General features: G+C 37.4%; 1 protein-coding gene across 2 annotated transcripts in view; it reads right to left on the bottom strand.

Annotated features, from left to right (window-relative positions):
* Positions 1-20,575, bottom strand: part of LOC306870239 (mucosa-associated lymphoid tissue lymphoma translocation protein 1-like) — a 1,002,100-nt gene that overhangs the window by 841,132 nt on the left and 140,393 nt on the right. The window lies entirely within an intron of this gene.

Raw genomic sequence — 20,575 nt, 5'->3', positions numbered from 1 at the left:
GCTGCGAGCACAGCTTTCCATTTTCACACAAATCCCATTGCAAATGCAATCTCCAACTGATGCTGCCATCCACTCACATTTGGTGCTGTGGCGTCTGAAATCTCTGGAGAGCTCTGCTTTGGTCCCATGCTATGCAGAAAGACAGACTGACCCGTTTTGTATGTTCATAATTTTGCATCTTGTTAACCTTGCATAGAAGTTCGTGTCAAGGCGTCTGTGCAGTAGCACGCTGAGTGAAGCAGCGTGAACGCCATGTGGCCCTTGTTTCCTTTGACATCTCTCCCAACACACCCACTCTCCTGCTCTTCACCCAGTGAAGGACATCTCACCCTTCCCTCGCCTTTTTCCTCATTCCAGTGTCCTCATTAAACTGACAACAACGCAGTCCTTTGTAGGATGTTGTTAAAAGTGTAGTTCACACCAAACTGAAAATTCTGTTTTGCTCGCGTTTTTTTTTTTACTTTTATGTTATTATATTTCTGTGGACCATGAAATGTGCTCTGTGCTGGTCCCCATTGACTTTCATAGTAGTTTTTTTTTCCAATGCTATGGAAGTCAGTGGGGACCAGACATTTTTGTTTACTAATATTCTTTAAAGGGATAGTTCACCCAAAAAATGAAAATCCTGTCATCATTTACTCACTCTGAAGTTGTTTCTACCCTGTATAAGTTTATTCCTTGTGTTGAACACAAAAGAAGATATTTAGAAAAAATAATAATAAAATATATTGATGATCTACATTGACTTCCATAGTATTTTTTTCCCCATGTGGAAGTCAATGGGACCATAAACTGTTTGGTTAGCCATATTCTTTTAAATATTTTCTTTTGAATTCAACTCATACAGGTTTGGAGTAACTTGAAGGTGAGTAAATGATGACAGAATTTTCACTTTTGGGTGTACTATCCATTTAAGCAGGTATTGTCAATGCATGTATACCAAGATGCAATGCATAATGAACAAAAATAGACATACACTGTAAACAAAACAAAAACAAACATTATCAGAAATTGTATTTAATCAAACAACCCGTCATCCCACAACTCACATTTGAAGACTGTGTGCATATGTACAATTTAATGAACAGAAAATTAATATTGATTAACTTACATTTTTCGATTTCTTTGTCTATTTTTGCTTTGCCAACGAAATAGTTCCAAACAAAGTGACCACAAAAATCAGAGTAATATATCTTTGAGCTACAATAAATCAGTGAATCAGGTGAATAAATGATTCAATGACTCAACTTCAACTTCAACTTTATTTATAAAGCACTTTCAAGACCACAGTGTGGAGACCAAAGTGCTGTACAAGAAGATTAAATAAAAATATAAAAATAAAAACAAGCATAAAACATCATAAACATATACCATAACAACTGAACGAATTGGTTAAATGAACAATTCAACGACTCATACATAAAGACAGTCTCTTGGCACTACCATATGGATGTAATTGTAATCTGCAGAAAGAGTCACTGAAAAATCCCAACCACTAGTTTATCTGGAACGCTCAAACACAAACAAGTGGAGTGATACAAACAGTGATGAGCCCCGGTGTTTTTGGACTGTCCTCTTGGAACTTCACTCTGCAAACAGAAGTTGTCATTTTTGGACCTTGACTGTTGTGGTCACTATGAACTCTTGTTCAATAACAGCATACAAGATTGGAACCACATGTGGGTGAGTAAATGATGACAAAACTATTGCTTTAAGCTGCTGCAGTCCTCATAGCCTTTGCAAACATTCAAGAGTTTGTTAAACTAATGGGGAAGAACAACCGGGTGGGCGGCTTTAGTTTTCTCTCAAACCCGTCGATCTTTTTGCTGCTGCCCTGTATGACACTGCCAGAAACGGATGCCAAAGCAAGACAGCAATGTAATGAGTGATGGGTTGAACAAAACAGCTCTGCCGTTCTCGCTTGTCTCTGTGTGTGTGTGTGTGTGTGTGTACCAGCAAGTGTGTGTGTGGACATCTGTGGAGAAATTGTGAGGCAGATGGAACTGTCAGCTTGTCCTCTATGCACAGTTGAGCCCCTGAAGCCTCATGCAGACACTTGCTTTATTGCAGCAGTGTGCACAAATGCTGCACTCTATCTAACATAGTCCTAATGCAGTCCCATCCACCCCAGACAAACCGACTGAAGAAATGCTCCGAAATAGAAACGCAGCATGAGATTTACTCACACTGTTCACTGTCTGTCAAGCATGCCAAGGCAACCATAAAACAGGTACAAAAATGGTATGAATAACCAGCAGCTATAGAAGCAGACTCCGAAGTACAACAAAACATGTTTAACATGCTAGGCAGTACACATAAAAAAGACTACAAAGATATATTGTTTACACAGAAATGTTTTAAATTTGATTCTCATTCGATTGTGGTTGAAACACGATTCCTTCATTACATAAAATGCTAAACAAGGAAAATCAGTTTGATTATATAGGCACTTATTAGTTAGGTTCTACAATCCCCATTCCCCCTTGTCTCTAATTAATTAAACATTTATATTTATATGACCAATTCACTAGTCAGTTTGCAATGGATAATTGCGAATGACTAAATCTGTAAAAATAATAATCTTCATGTTTAACATATAGGCAAGTTATTAGTTAAGAAATATGATGTTCCCTTACGAATCAAAAATATATGGGTATATACTGGAAAATATAATGTAATATATATTAAATAATACATTTCCATATATGTAAAACCAGCGCTTATATTTTTTTATATACTACAATATATGTGATGACCATGTCTAATTATTATAAAATATATAGCAATGAAGACTGCACTATACATTTTTATATGAAGCTTATTTGAAATACTCAATTAATTCATTCCTCATTAGGTTTAAATTAAGCTGAACACATATTCACTTGTTTGCATAGTTAAACATTTCATGCATGAAAATATGTGTGATGGTATAGAAATAGATGGAAAAAAAAACAACAACCTGAAAACATGTTACAATTTTAGGATTTTTAATGTTTTGTTAAGGTCATGGTAACATGGTGGGTGGAAAATGAGATTTGACATTTGTAACTTAACGGAAGTGCTAAATACAAATATATGGAAATATATCACAATATATGTTTTCCTAATAACATACATATGAAATATATGTATATTTCACATACATGTTCCCATATAGATGTGAATACAGTACATGCTCAGATATACTTATACACACACAATAAAAATTTTTATCACGATACATCTAAATATTATTGTCACGAATCCAGCCTATGAACTTCCGTTCACTCACCACCAGAGGTCACTCGCTCACCACATTGACTCTTGCACCGTCGGACTACAATTCCCATCCTCCACTGCACTGATAACACACACACAGCTGATTGCACTGATCACACAGCTGATTCCCATCACACGCCTTACTTAAAAGCCATGGACTTCCTCAGCCAAATGGCCGAGTATTGTATAGTGTATATCACTCGCCTAACAATTGCTACTCTACGGAGCCCACTTAGTTGTCATAGTCTTGCCTTGGCTGTTTTTTCGTGTTTTGATTCTTGTCCGTGTTTCCTTGATTAACCCTTTGCCTTGCCGTTCGGACTCTGTTTGTATCTCGTTTGGATCATTGCTCATGGTATTGGACTACCCCTCTTCTCAAGCCCTCTGGATATTGTTCACCGCTCAAAGACCCATGCTTGCCATAGGATTACTCTTTGTCATGCCTGTATTATACTTGTTTGCTGATGTTTTGACCCTTGCTTGTGTTTTGACCACGTCTTGGAATAAAGCTTGCAAATGGATCCGCACGTCTCACGTCTCGTATGCCCTGTAACCGAATACTCGGCCACACAATTATCCAGCAGCTTTTCTGATGAACATTGGCCAGGTATGAACATTGCAAGAATGTTATTAGCCCTCGAACAGGGCACACGTATATTCAGGAGTATTTGAACGTTGCTTATTACTCTGATCTGCCAGACTGTGTTTTGATAGACTTTTTCTGTGAGGGTGTTAATCAACCACTGAAATCTAAGCTAATTCACGAGGGTCCGCGTTTGTCACTCAGTCAGTTTTTGGATTATGCTTTGATGACTGTTGGTTCATCGTACATTACTCATGTAATGGCGACCACACCAGAGCACGCTCACAAAATGGCGGCGACAGTGGAGCTTGATAACAAAATGACAGACACAACAGCATTCCGTTCTGTCACAGCTGCCAATCCTGAATCAAGCCAATACACTGCTGATCTTCATGAGTCCAGCCAAGTCACAGTTGATCTTCGTGAGTCCAGCCAAGTCACAGTTGATAAGTCACAGTTGATCATCGTGAGTCCAGCCAAGTCACAGTTGATCGTTGTGAGTCAAGCCAAGTCACAGTTGATCGTCGTGAGTCAAGCCAAGTCACCGTTGAGTCTCATCACGTCTCAGCGGATCTGCCAGAGTCTCGTCACGTCTCAGCAGATCTTCCAGAGTCTCGTCACGTCTCTGCTCATCATCCAGAGTCACGTCACGTCTCGGCTCATCATCCAGAGTCACGTCACGTCTCGGCTCATCATCCAGAGTCACGTCACGTCTCGGCTCATCATCCAGAGTCACGTCACGTCTCGGCTCATCATCCAGAGTCACGTCACGTCTCGGCTCATTATCCAGAGTCACGTCACGTCTCGGCTCATCATCCAGAGTCACGTCACGTCTCGGCTCATCATCCAGAGTCACACCGTGTCACAGCTGATCATCCTGAGTTTCTTCACGTCTCAGCGGATCTTCCAGAGTCTCGTCACGTCTCAGCGGATCTTCCAAAGTCTTTTCACGTCCTGTCCGTCACACCCAGATATTCATGGTCAGTTCTTCGATTTTCCAGTCTGGTATCCAGTGTGAGGGATGCACCGCTGGTATCTGCATGTGCAGCTGGTATCCCCAAACCCACTAATTCTAGCCCTCCTGTTCCCGAACTGATTCCCCTGTCTAAAGTGCTTCCCATGATGGGGGTCGCTTTTTGTTGTGTTTGGGCTGCATACACCACCACAGAACTCCCAGAGACGGCAGCGTCCACTATGATGTCTCTAGAGGCGGCGGCTGAGGCTGCAGAACCTCCGGAGGTAGTGGCACTCGCTGCTGTATTCCCCGACGTGATGGTGCCTGCTGCAGTTTCTTCAGAGGTGGCGGAGCATGCTGCAGAACCTCCCGAAGCGACGGTGCTCCCTTCAGCTCCTTGCGTGGTGGTGGCGCCCAGCAACGCACTTTCAGCCTGTCATGTCACGGTCAAAGGAACCTTTGCTGAACTCTCCTTGTATCCTGATAGTAATACTGTAGAACCTCCAAAGGTGGCAGCATCTGCTGCAGAACCTTCAGAGGTGTCAGTGGTACTCAATTATGAACTCTCGCCCTGTCATGTCACAGCTAAGGAAGCCGTCTGTGAATTCTTGCCCTGTCCCGTCACGGCTAAGGAGGCCATCTGTGAGCTCTCGCCCTGTCCTGTCATGGCTATGGAGGCCGCTCGTGACCTCTTGCCTTGTCCCGAACTGGCCACGGAGGCCACTTATGAACATTTGTCCTGTTCTGAACTAGCCATGGAGGATGATTGTGAACTGTCTGATTGTCCGGTCACAACTAATGAGTCTAATGTTGAACCACCTGTCTGTCCAGTGCCTAACAAGAGACCAGTAACCTGCCCCATTAGTCCAGTTGTGAGCCCAGAAACTGTAAATGCACTACATTTTTATCCTGTTAACCCTGTCGCCAATAAAATAACCACTCATATCTATCTGCCTGTTCTGTTTTTTTCAAATGTGTCTGATGTTGAGCCATCTGTCAGTCCTATTGCAATCAATTAACCTGTTATTTGCCCCATTAGTCCAGTCACGACCCCAGAAACCGTACCTGAGCTCCCTGTAGGCTCTAGTTGCTTTGTCACAGCCCAAAGACCCGCCTTTGAACTCTTAACCCTGCCTGTCATGAACTCAGAAACTATACATGCACTCTCTGTCCTGTTACCCCTGTCATTGCCAAACGAACCATTAATGAATTGTTTACCCATCCTGTCTCAATCAAGGATTCTAAGTTTAAACCATATGTCTGTCCCGTTTCGACCGAAGAGCCTGATTTTGAATTGTCTGCTTGTCCAGTTCCAGTCACTGAAATGTCTGTCAGTCCAGTTTCCCTCAATGAGTCTGTTTTTGAACCGTCTGTCTTGCCAGTTTCTGTCACTGAACTGTCTGCTTCAGTCTCTATCTATGCCCCAGATGTTGAGCTATCCGTCAGTCCTGTTTCAGCCAGTGCATTTGATTATGAACTGTCTGTTGTTACAGTCAATGAGCCTGATTATGAACTATTTACCCGCTCCGTGGTCATCAGGGAGACTGTCGATGAACTTATAGTGTTCTCTGCCTCGTTCCTTAGGGCCATAAATGCTCTCTGTCTCGTGTGTCTCAGTGTTCCCTAGGTCCCAGTCCCTGCCGTGGTCTTCAGGTCCGTCTGCTCCGCTCTGATGGTTTTCTGCTCTGCCGAAGTGGTCTTCTGCTCAGGTCTGGTGGTCTTCAGCTCTGCCGTGGTGGTCTTCTGCTCCAGTCTGGTGGTCTTCTGCTCTGCCGTGGAGATCTTCTGCTCCGCCCTGGTGGTATCCTGTTCCGTCTGCTCCGCCCTGGTGGGCCTCTGCTCTGTCAGCCCTGTCCTGGCCTCTGGCTCCGCCCTGGCTCCCAGCTCTGTCGGTTTCACTCTGTTTTTCTGCTCCGCCTTTGGTCCTCTGTCCTGCCAGCTCTGCCTCAGTCCCACCACATGGACCTTGCCCTCCGTCCCTCCCCCTGTTCCGCCTCTGCTCCACCGCCCTCCTGGATTTTAGCAAGTTAAGAGCGTCTGGAAGTCGCTCCTTGGGGGGGAACTACTTGCTCTGTCACAAATCCGGCCTATGAAAGCTTGCAAATGGATCCGCACGTCTCACATCTCATTTGCCCCGTAACAATTATGAAGTTACTGAAAGTCCATTACAATATATAAGTAAATATATTGTCATATTTTTTAATATGCGAAGAGAGGCAATTTCTTATGTATTATTTAGTATATTGCAATATATTAACACCGTATATTATTCTGTATATTTTCAATATACATTAAATTATTTAATGTATATTGTATTTAATTTCACAGTGGAATCTACCATTAGCCAGCCAATTATAGTTGTTTTTTTTTAGCTACATTTAGGATAAATAATTATGAACCAAACCAACTTGATCAGAAACAAAAGTTCAGCTTTTAGCATCTGCTTTTCTTAATTTCTCTTTAAATAGAAAAGGTGTTTAAAACAGAATAAAAATTTGGGGCCTTCTGACATGTTAGACTGTGGTTCAGATGCGATGTCCTGAGACATAACTACATGTGAGAGCTCAACCTTAATGCTGAAGGATAACGGAGGAATTATTCCGGCGGACACTTCAGCTTTCTCTTCTCTCTCTGTCAGTCTGTCTATGTCTCCTCATTTCTCGTCACTCTTTCTCATCACATTTTCTCCTTTCTCTAAGCTAGACAACAAGCTCAAAGTATCTGTCACAGACAAGTTGTGCCAATGACAAAATGCCTCCTATCCAAATTGCATTTTCCAAAAGAGGAAAACACAAAGTCAGCTGTAGGTCAGATAGATTAGCGGTGGGATCATGAGAGCTCTAGGAAGGTAATTGAACACGGCTCTGTTTCTGTTGAGACAGAAAACAGCAGTTTGATGAAATTGGATTTCAAAAAAACAAATGGAACAGAAAATAAGATTTAAATAGCAAAACAAGTAAAGCGTTTATTTCTGGCATGTCATCCTTTCCATAGGCCCCTCAGAAATATCATACTGTGTGAAAGGGAAAGCGGTTTCTTCTCTCAAACCTAGTGCACATCCAGAAATAGCAGTCTGAAATGGCTCTCGAATTCATTGCACATCACGTGTATTTCAATCTCCTGAACTATCTTTATCCTGAGGAGAAAGTGCAGTATTGATTGGTGAGTGAAGAAAACAGAACAAAAGATCCCACAGGTGAAGAGTGTTGCTAAGTGCTCAGTGGTGTAACACTGCTGCTTTCCACAATAACCTAAAATCACTTTCTTAATCATTACTTTTCTCTTGTTTTCTGCTAAAAATATCACCATGTTGTTTTTCTTTCTGGTTAAGCATAAATCTAACAAAATGTGTGAGGTTTATGCTTAAAAAAGCCCAGTGGGGTAAGAAAATAAACTTATTTTAAGGTATATCCGATGAAATCATAATATCTTACACAAGTTTGCATCTCAAGCAAATATATCTTGTTTTGGGGATGTTTAAGTACTTTTAATGGAAAACAAGCCAAAAATACTGATTAAAAATGCTTTTTGCAGAGCAGTGCAGATAAACAAGTTCATGCATGCAAGGGATAAGTGTAGCAGAAAATCAAATGAAATATAAAAATATGATGTTTTTAAACTTCATCTCCTTTCTGAATGCATGTTATAGGTCTTATCGGTGTTGGGGTTAACACATTACAAGTAACGCAAGTTACATACTCAGATTACTTTTTTATGTAACTAGTAAAGTATCGCATTACTTTTTAATTTAGAAGGAAATATCTGAGTTACTTTTTCAAATAACTTCAGTTACTTTGTTTCCTGTCTTGACTGACAGCTCTCGTGATGCCATGTTGAGAGAAATCTGGAGTAAGTGCAGAGGCGTTGTGTGCGCTGTGTGAACATGATGTCTTTAATCATCTCACCTGCACATAAGCAGATTCAGTATTCCTCAAAATGAATAAAAACAGACAAATGCAAACTCTGAATATTACACAAACTTGCAATAATTAAATATGTTTAATAAGACAAATATCCTTTATGTATTTAATCCCATTTTATTAATCAATGTCTTTGCTACTGACCTTCGATGATCCAATTCAACCATGGCAAAAATGACACATTAGTGTTTCATCTGAATAGTGTTGAACTTTCTTCTCGTGTATCATATTCTTCATGCAGTTTGTTTGAGCTGCACCTCTACTGTACAGACAGGAATTTACATTCCCTTCAGCTTGAGGCGTATTCATTTAACTTTTGTTGTTAAAGGGCTTTTACATTTGTAAAATAATAACTTTTTTTTTAATTAAAAACAAACAAGCCGTGCCCAGATTTAAAAAGTAAGTCAAAATTAATGTAGCACATTACTTTCCATAAAAATTAAACTATGTAACGTAATTATTAACTTTTTTATGGAGTAATGCAATTTTGTAATGCATTGCTTTTAAAAGTAACTTTCCGCAACACTGGGTCTTATTATGAACAATTCTTCCATGTATATCAAGGGAATTTTCTCAGTGAAGAAAAAGTATCAATGCAACAATGCAAATGCTTTGAAATATGACATTTAAAAGTGTATAAACCACTAATTTTTCTAAAGTGATGCTGTCCGACGGCAACATCAGTGGTTAAAGTTACAGTGGAATACAGTGTCTCTCTTTTCTATCCCATTGAATTTTAATAGGCCTCATAAGACCATCGACTCTACCGTGCGACTCCACCGGGCAGGGACACCGGCAAGGGATTGTAGTAGCTTTTTATTAAATTTTTTCATTGATATGTTTATTATTGAAATGTTGTTGTTATATGCATGTGTTAATTTTATTTAATTTCTTTATTTTCTTAAATATGTGGGTAGATAGTATTTATAGAGTTGTAACTTTTTAGTTTTAGTTACTTTTTCTTATTTGTAAGTCGCTTTGGACAAAAGCGTCTGCTAAATGACAAAAGTAAAGTAAGTAATTAAGTAAAACATATAGTGGGTTTGGTGGTGGTTAATTGAGAATAAATGGGGAAACGTCAAATCAGTGGAGGCATTTTGTGCACATTCTGCATCAAATCAGTCTAAATTAAAAAATAATGGTGTTAACTGGAATACTAATTAAAAGTAAGTGTATAACTCACACTCTTAGATTTACATTTATTCATTTAGCTGACGCTTTTATCCAAAGCGACTTACAATTGCTATATATGTCAGAGGTCGCACGCCTCTGGAGCAACTAGGGGTTAAGTGTCTTGCTCAGGGACACATTGGTGTCTCACAGTGGATTCGAACCCGGGTCTCTCACACCAAAGGCATGTGTCTTATCCACTGCGCCATCACCACTAGATATCACTGCTTTTATGTCACATCAAAACCAAACTTGAAATGATTTGAAAACATGATTTGTGAGTTTTTTGTTTTAGTGAACAATGAGTTTGGTAAAATAAAAGATATTAGTTGTCCCTGCATGATCAACCTCATGCATCGCCTGCATCTCAAAATCCAAACAACAATTGATGAACATTGTGATGTTATTGAAACTAAAGAGACGATATGTGAAAATTACTTTCACAAACGTAGCCTACACACTCAGCAAAAAAGTACAAAAGCTGTAATTGGAGCAGTACCTTTTCAAAAGGTACAAATTTGTACCAGCAAGGTACTAATAAGGTACTAATTTTTAACTTTAAGGTAATTCCCTCTAGGGCTAAATATGGTGCAAGCAAGTTCCCATTGTGACAATTAACATACCCTCCTATTGGTTATCTGTATGTAAAAACAGCTGTATCTTTTTTCCTGGGTAACAATGGTGGAAATATTCAAACAGAATGTGTTTATATAAACATATATAGTTTATTTAGTGCATTGGTCAAAGTAAGGTGAATAGATGAGTACTTATGGGAATTAAATCTTATTGTGGGACATCATTACATAACTCCACTTTGATACATGCTGTGTGTCAGGTTTGTGTCTCTGTGATTCTGTACCACAAGGATACTTATGCAATACTCTGTAAACTGTATCAGAGCTTGGAGGGAATGAATCTTGTTGCTAGATGTTTTGAACATCACAAACCCTAATAGGAAGCCAGGTAGTATTTAATCTCATTTAAAACAAATGCATTTTTTGTGAAACAGATTCATGTGCAATATGCTTTTTTTTTTAACATTTTCCCCTGTTCAGACTTTTATCTCATGATGATTGTGCCCGGGCAAGTGCATTTCAAAAGGCATCATTACGGTCCAAAGTACTGTGGTTCTGCGGAAGCTGAACGATTAATTTCTCCTTCTCTTTCTGTCTTTGACAGAACGCACACTGTTCCACATGCTTCCCTGTGTTCGAACATCTTTGACGTCTCTGAATCTCTTCCCCTTGTGATGTAAGTTCTTAAATAATTTCTTCCGTCCTGATCCTGAAATAGTATCCATCAAAGAAACAAGTCATCTTAGATTCAGCTGCTAAGTTATGAATGAGTGGGATTGAAGCATGCAAGATGAGAACAACCTACCTTATGAAGATCCATTATATGCAAATCAGCAATATTCATCTCTGCTAATCACCCTTGAGCACAGGTGGTGCACAGAGGCATGGATTTATTTTCTTAGAAACACATAATCGTGATTGTAAGCACTTTCCCCCAGCTAATTTAATACTTTTTTGGTATCCTAACAAATCAGAAAAAATGCATAAATTAACAGCAGTTGAATAAAAAGAATCAACTCAGTTGTTTTAGTGAAGTCAGGTGCGATTATGGTGCTCTCGCTGAAGTGAAGATGAGAAGGGCAGAGCTTTCCGATTGATGAGGCAGCGGGACATCAAAGCAGACCCCCCTCTCCCCCATTACTCAGTGTGTAGTCCTCAGGCTGAGCCTTTTTAAGTTATGATGGAACTGGAGCGGTAACATGTGCTGAACATCTAAAATGAAGAGACAAATCCCCTCTCTGTGTTAGAGTTTTTTAAATCCGATATAGATTCATGTTCCATTTCTGTTTGACTTTTTACACAGTAACTTGATTTATGGCAGACTATTTTTGGGACTATGAGTAGCTAACACATAGTTTAACATTTATATTTATAGAGTATGCATCTTTAAACATTTTTCTTTAAAAGTACTAGCTATAAAAAATAAGTGATAATAATAAAATCATAATAATACATATAAAAAGGGTGCGATTTGTTGATGTGGTCTCTGATTTAATTTAGAGTTTTGCAGGCAGTCTTATAAAACTTACGGTACAACATGAATTAAGATGGAATGTAAACATACAAATTTGTCAGCACAGATGGATTGAAAAATGTTCAAAAATGTTTGACAGCTTATCTTAATACGGTAACACTTTAGAAAACTGTTCCATACTACACAAGAACACACGAGTAATGCAATATTAGCACTTTTAACTACTAGTATCTAACAAGAAGCTCTGATTAATGAATTAGTAAGTTATAGTGCTTAGTTGAATGTGGTAGTTCGCTATTAGCTAATCAGTAACTACTATTTTTTTCATACATTCCCCAGAACTACTCTACTCTACTCTACTCTACTCTACTCTACTCTACTCTACTATACAGGTTCATAATTAACCCTTAAATAGGCAAGAGTGGAAAATGATAAGCAAAAAATAATTTCATGTCATTTTTTTATATCATCTGGACTTTAGTAAAACATATCCAAAATCATTTTTGAAATATCTTATATATTTTTGATTTTATGTGTTGTATCTCCCAGTACACATTGCCTTCTTTGGGTATAAAAAAAGGACCAAGTTATAAACATGTATTTGCCACTGTATGTTTAAAACAATTATATCCTATACTTAACCTGATCTAATGTTGAGAAACTATATATCATTTGAAAGCTTACGAACTCAAGATTCAGCCTGTGGAATCAGCCTGTATTTTGAAATCGGACCTTGTGTTACCATAAAAATGGTATTTTAAATTCTTTTAGCTAGGCCTATAAGGCTCTTCCCTAAGGGCCCCTGGCCCTGGAATGCGATTTCTGCTGAGGGGGATATGCTCTCCTTGATGCGATTTATATCCTCCATCCACCCCCCACCCCACTTCTCTGAGATATATATATATATTTTTTTTTTTTATCAAGGCACTCCCCCTTGTATTTTATGTGATTTCTGTGACTTCTGTGTATTTTCTGTGTATTAATATATGCCTACTTTCTACATTTTCTGAATGTCCAGCCCCATGGGCGGACGTGTTGGCTTTACGTCAAACTAACAAAACGAGCACAGAAAATTTGAACCAAGTGATGTGACCCCTATAGTCCAAACAACCTCAACTACGATAATGATAACAGTATTGGATGATAAATTCTTCCCCATGCCTCCAAGAGAATAAAGCGTATGCATCTCGTGGTGCACGTTTTAGGGTTAATATGAATAATGCATAATGCATAATTAATTCTAAAGTGAAGGTCATGGTAATCCACTAGTAATGACTCGAGTGTTACCAAATTCTAAAGTGAATAATAATTCTGATAATTAATGATAATCCTCCAGTAATGACTGAAATCATTGTAAGCTTTTAAGGGTTTTGTAAAGTATTGGATAGTAATTATTCAGGTGTTACTACATCCTTCTGAAGGAATTACAATGTTTTTGGATCAGTATTCTAAAGTGAAGATCGTGATAACTCCCTAGTAATTACTGAAGTCATTGTAAACTTTTGAGGTTTTTGTAAGGTCCTGGTTAGTAATTCATTTTGCCAGATTTGGTAATACTTAAATCATTACTAGTGGGTTACCGTGATCTTCACTTTAGAATACTGCCAGTATTAGGGAGTTGCCATGCTTTTCACTTTAGAATACCGATCCAAGTTAGTAGTTCATTACTAGTGGGTTACCGTAATCTTCACTTTAGAATTAATTATACATTATGCATAATTCACATTAATTATGAACCTGTATACAGTAGTTCTTAGTAGTTCTCTAGGATATAAGAAAAAACAGTAGCTATTGATTAGCTAATTGTAAACTACTAGAAACTAATAGTTTCAACTGAGCGCTATTTCTTACTAAATCATTAATCAGAGTTTCTTGTTAGTTGATAGTAGTTCTTAAAATGTTAGTATTGCATTAGTCATTTGTTCCTGTGTTCATTAACTATTGAACAGTATTCTAAAGTGTTACCCTTACAGTTATTTCCAGTAGCTTTGGTGCATTTCTCAGAACATAAATGACATTTTCAAAATTTCTTGTTCAACCTCCACATCATCTAGTCACTTGTGAACATCATAAAAGTAGTTTCTCATTCTTTTGAACAAGTTGTGATTGCTTTGGTACATTCATGCAGCTGATTATGTACATTTGTCTGCTGTTTCCTACATTATCATGTTGCTCAAAATGTATTATATAGTTCTCTGTGCTATTGTCTTACCCCTCAAAACATCTAGTCATTAGTTCATCGTATAAGTCATTAAATGCAAAATGGTTGATCTAGTTGTCATAAACTGTCAAACATATTTTCTACACATCTCTATTAGACCTTTTGTAAATTTACCATGAATTGTGCAAGTGAATCTTGACTCTCACTAATGAAGAGAATATATATCAACCAATTATAAACCAATTCTCTGAAATAGCTCAAAGGTGCATTTCATGACCCTTCAATTGGAAAGCATATATAGACAGAGGACAACACAAAAGTTACAAATTCTGACGATGGATGAACATCCAGAAAACGATCAGGGACAACAGCCGAGAGGAAGAAGAGGAGTAAGGATGCATGGAAGTGTACAGATGCAAAACTGAGGAAGAGGAAGGGGAAGAAGAGGCCAAGGACAGAGGTGCATATCAGATGAAATAATGTTGTCAATCATGGCCTTACAATGGCTGAAGAGTGCAGCTAAAAATTAGGAGATCGACCATATCCTCAATAATTCAAACATTTTGAAACAGTCTCTTTCAATCAATATCCCACATACAGTAATGCGTAAATTTGTATATTTGTATCAGTACAGTAACTGTCATCCAAACTGTTGCCGTAGTTTACATCAGGTAATACTAACAGAGTGCACTGTTACACGTCACACTACTTTACATGTAATACATTCGTACAAAAATAAATGTACTGTATAAATACAAATGTTCATATACTTTTTTTCTATGTACTATTGACTCTTCTCAACAAATATCAGATTTTGTTTTATAAAACTTTAATTTCCATGGTTGACTGTCATGGTGAAAAAACAACTAAACATTTTGACCAGTGTGGCTCACATTATGACAAAAATACTTTATAATTTGGTGGCCTTGGCCAAATTACTGACACGATAACTAGGTTTTGAAGCATGAATGAAATGTTTTGGGTGAGTAACTACATTTTGCAGACATGCAATAAAGTTCTGAAGTTCCAGCAAACAGTTGTGACATTTACACGCACAGTTTAGAGAATGTTATGTTGTGAAAAATGTGCCAAAGCAATTGAGAAAAACTGTAATACCTCATGAGGCCTGTAATTTGTATAAATAAATATAAAGTCTAGTAAATTGTTAAAATGTATTTAATTTGGTTAATTAAATTTAAACTTTTTTTTTTGTATTTTACTGTTCATTTAATATGATTTATACAGTACTCTTACATTGTATACGTTTCTACATGAAAATTATATATATATATTATATATATGTTTTTCAAATCCCCTGCCTCCTCAGAAAAAAACACTCCTTGACAGGAGGATTCCCAATATTTTGTGTTGCCAAACAGGTTTCTGGATCTTTCTTGGTGCCTCAAACAGTATATCTTCACGATAGCTCAACCCCCCTGAAGACAGAACCGGAGAGGGAATCAAGAAGGTAAAAATAGCACAGAGCAGATGCTCCATTTTCTGAAAAGCCATTATCAGTCAGGAGAGAGGTGTTGCTCTGGGCTGCTGCAGAGGTATGCACAGCAACACTTTAGCACCCTCACACATCCCAGGTGAGGTGAGAAACAGACAGCAAGGCAAGAGGAACAACCAAGCAAAAGAATATTGTACTGCTTGTATAAAACATCTACTAAATAATGCATTGACTTGGTCATGTTTGCCGTTTATCAGCGCTTCTAAAGATAACCTTTAGCTCATTGCTTTCATAATGTAGGTGCTTCAGTCCCTCTTATTCCTCTAAAAATGTGAGATTATGTCACTTCTCTTGATACACAATGCAGGCACCCAGTGCAGTAAACATAAGTGTCTCTGAATCTTACCAAGTGTTAAAATGCTTTAATGTTAAATATTTTTTCCCAGTAGAGTGCTACAGGGATGATGTATTTCTGTAGGCCAAACCCCAGAAATGAGCATTTTAACACTTCTGGTTCCATCATCATCAAAGTCAATGGGTTTTTCAAATTTTTTAAATTAATTTATTTTTTAGTTAGATGCCTAAAATAAGCTCTGTGGTTAACACAAACTAAAGATATTTTAATTTAATATTCTAAAGTATAAAAAATACATCAGTAATACCCTCTTGTGATTTTTTTACTTGTTTTGAAAAAGGCAGTTGCTAACAAGTTAAATAAATCAGAATCAGAATCAGAAAGAGCTTTATTGCCAAGTATGCTTGTGCATACAAGGAATTTGTTTTAGTGTCACAAGCTTCCAGTACACAGAGACAACAACACACAGACAATACAAAATAGGATGAGAATAAAAATACACAAATATATGTAAATATAAATAGACAAAAATAGAAAAAAAATAATTGAGAAAATAAAATAAATTGTGCAGTTGTGCTATAGATAAAGCTATAGCAAAACGGGACTTCAGAGGTTGTCAGGGACATTAAACGTCATCACAGCAAACAGGAAAACGCATGTGCTCATATATAAACTCAAATGTTCAGGGAAAAAATCTTTTAAGTAAACACTGAAGCACTTTAAGGAAAAACCGAAGCATGACCGAGTTGTTGAAAGCTTAATGTTGGTGACATTGAAATCACGTGACCATGGTGTAGTTTGTTTATAGCCTATAACTCTTTATCTCTGCCAATTGTTTTTAGGCTACAAAATTCATAAAAGTTGTGTTCAGTTATCATGAAGAAAACATGTAATAATCAACGTTTGCTGGTCGCAGAGCTAATTCTCTGCAATAATCCAAAAGCCAATGGAAGAATACTATTGGGTTTGTCGAGGGAAACAAGATGATGCTAACTCACGGGTTGGCAAAAACACATCATCACTGCAGCTCTCTATATGGCAAGTGTAGGAATGGAAGTCCTACATTTCAGCAAGAGAGGCCGATCATCAATTGATTCTGTCAGCTATAGAAGGAACATATTTCTTAATTTGACTAAAAACAAGTGTTTTTCAGTGTGATTTGAGATCTGTCTTTTAAGTCTTTATTGGTTCAGGTCCATCTTTAAACACAGTATACTGTACACTCTACCACAATATTGGAAAAGTGCACTAGGGTTATTAATGTGTGATTATTACTTAGGCTTGGATAAATAGCTTAAGTAATATGAGTAAACCGTATTATATATATATAAAAGATCAAATAGAAAACACATTCCACTTCAGAGGCATTAGGAGCAAAGCAACATGGGATGTACTCTTTACAATGTGGTGCACACTTAAAAGCTATTCCCACTATAGGAAGACAACTGAGAGAGGAGAGCTGTTAGAGGAAGAAAGCCGATGCTGTAGCTAAAAAGATAAGTGCACATTTAGGATGTCCATAGGGACAAACCGAATCCTATTGGCCTCACGTCTCACATCCTGATGGACAGCACATCTGAACAGCTCACCAAATCTGAGACTATATAGCTTCTTCCCTGTTGAAAAAAACAAACAAAACAAAAAACAGTAGGTTATATGCTGATTAGGTATGTTTTGAAGCATGGAAGCTTTGAGCTGGTTTAAGCTGGTCCTGAGTTGGTTTAAACTGGTCACGTGCTGGTCCTCATTACCATCTCATAACCAGCTGCCATGCTTCAAAACATACATAACCAGCATATGTTTTTGTTTTTTTAAAGGCTGAAACTACAATTCGTAAACTATATAGCTTTTTGAGAATGGAAGGAGAATATTTTGAACTGATTTGAATTCAGAACAATAAAAAAGGCAATCTCATTATCAATTACCTTTAGTTTATCATTGAAATAAACTTTGATGTGACAATGTTACATTTCAAAATAAAATATAGATCTACAGTACTCTCTTTTTAATGCATATTAATGTATCTTTACTCAATGTATATACATAAGGATATATTATTCCAAAGTTAAAAAAAAAAAATTCTCCATAATCTTTCATTAAATCATAATAAATTGTTTTCCTTTTAATTCTGGCATCACTTACGGTAGGCGGTATAATGTCAACTAATAGCAAGATAGATAATGGACGGATGTCTTGCTGTGGTTGATACGGTCACTTGTCCACCATCTGTGCTCGTTAATTAAGTTATACTAGGGTCAAGTATAGAAATCAAAAGGTCATTACATAGCATGTAATGATTCAGTTCACATTAGGACTATTGCATTTATGCTGGTAAGAGTTGGCAAGCACATCAAGAAAGACAAGATAAAAAGGATCAGATTAAGTCTAAGATTAAGTGCACTTATTTTTGTGCTTGTAATAAGGGCTGAACTAAACCGGTCCTCAATACTGCCTGTTATTTCTGTTATTGTTATTTAAGGATGCATTTAACTTACTGTTTAATTAAATCTGAGCTGGTTAGGTTCAAGAAGGCCTGTAATATCTGTAGAGAGTGCATAAGCTACGGATACAGCAAGACATACTAAAACAAATGATCCAAAAGTACCCAACAACAAAATAAAAGCCCCAAACAAATTAATGTCTAAAACGTTCTATAACGTATTCAATCTATATGAAAATAAAAGGTTCTTACTGCAGGTTCCAACCTGAAATGTTGCTTGCAAAAACATCTTCATCAGAACGTACTAAATGTCAAATTTTGAATGGCCCTCAATGTAGAAAGATGATTTTGCAGCCAGATGGTGCCAGTCACGCCATCTAGCAGCAGGAGCTAACAAGGCCATGTTGCCCAGCCAAACCGCCTGTTAAAAAACTGCAATATGGCTCAATATGGTATTAAAGGAACAGTTCACCCAAAAATGAAAATTCTGTCATCATTTACGATTTCCTTTCTTCTGTGAACACAAAAGTAGATAATTTAGTCCAAAACAACACTGATTAAAAAGACGAGAATTTTCATTTTTGGGTGAACCATCTCTTGTCTGTTGCATCTGCAAGCGTTAGATATTTGATGTGAAATAATTACATTATAAACAATTATAAAGAATGAAGATGACTCTTGATCATCACGATGAGAACGCAACAGAGAAGCTCGATTATGTGGTGGCTCCATGGCACTGATGAGTTGAGGGGAATTAGACTAGCTGCTCTGATGGCTACCTTGAGATGAAAGAAGAAAGAAATGCCATTAAATCTAAGCACCTTTAGCGCTTGATGTCTTCCCTGAATAGCAGTTTGCCAGTGTCATGATGGCTTGAATTAAATGTGCTTTTGCTGAGCGCAGACAGACCAGACAATTCAATTTGACACTGCCTTTAGAGAAGAGCTGAGGGCTAATGAGTTGCTCTGTCTTTAGCACGTGTCCCACCGCTTCCGGATCAGCTCTTTCACTGCAGCCAAACAGATGAGGTCATCACTTTCTGCCCCCGTTGCCATGGAGAAAGAATATAGGCTGGTAATGATATCTACCTTTAGACTGGTCCTATTTTTTCCTTTTAGACTATTCAATCCCATTTGACATTTCCCTTGGCTCCGGAAGCTGGAGTCGGGTCATTATCTGCACAAAATCTTTTTCTATGCAGACAAATGAGGAGATTATTGTTTTCTATATTTATATAGAGCTATATTTTCTGATATACACATATGGCACATGATTTCATTTCCCTTAGGCAAGAAGTGTAAAATAAAGACTGGCTTTATTGATATGAATCACATTGCAAGTACAACACGGATGCAAGCGTAACAGTTTTAGATGATGCCATCTATTTCTTCTAACAGCTGACACATGGATCTGTCTTGAAATACAGTCAAAGAATAATGCCTTGTAAATACATTTTTTTCACATAGTCTTTTGATACCTTTTTTTGCTGACAAGTTATATCTATATATATATATATATATATACTCTTGACGTCTTTTTCTTACAATCCATCCTACTGTTTAAGAGTCACTTTATGAACACAAATTTAAAAAAGAACACAAAAAATACAGCAAAAATGAAACATGGCAAGAAGAATAGCAAACCCATCACTAATCTAATCTCTTTTTCACATACAAGGTTCATATTACTGCGAAAAAAATACATACAATCATGTGAATCGTAGTGCTAAAAATGTTCATGCAAATCTTTGTGAAAATCAGAAACTACATACAGTCACAACAACACACTGCAGTTCTTTAATAGGGTGCCTCCAACAGTCAGTGCCTTCGGTTTAGTTGATGTTAAATAGTTTTGATTGCTCTCGATACAAAGGACATAACTGGATGACTAAATGACATCTTTCTTGCGTCACACTTCTTTTCCCTCTGCTATGTAACTAAATCATGTCCGTAATAGCTGTACAAGTACTATGAACACAGTAAAAAATATATTAATTAATCAGTGTTTTTGTTTTGCAGTTAAAATATCTAAATATACCTAAAAAACAACATAAATTTACTTGAAGCAAAATTGGGTTTGTTTTCAGATAGTATACAGTATTTCGAATGTTCAAAGATATTATGTATCTTTTTCAACATATGACATAAATATTGAAAAATACACACACACACACACATACAGTGTTTTAAGTAAGAATTTTAGAAGAACAGAAGATTTCTAAGAACAGGTTT

This window comes from Barbus barbus (genome assembly GCF_936440315.1).
Source record: "Barbus barbus genome assembly, chromosome: 5".
Classification (NCBI taxonomy): Eukaryota; Metazoa; Chordata; class Actinopteri; order Cypriniformes; family Cyprinidae; genus Barbus; species Barbus barbus.
Note: the sequence above shows the minus strand (reverse complement) of the source record. Positions and strands in the feature narration are given on the sequence as shown.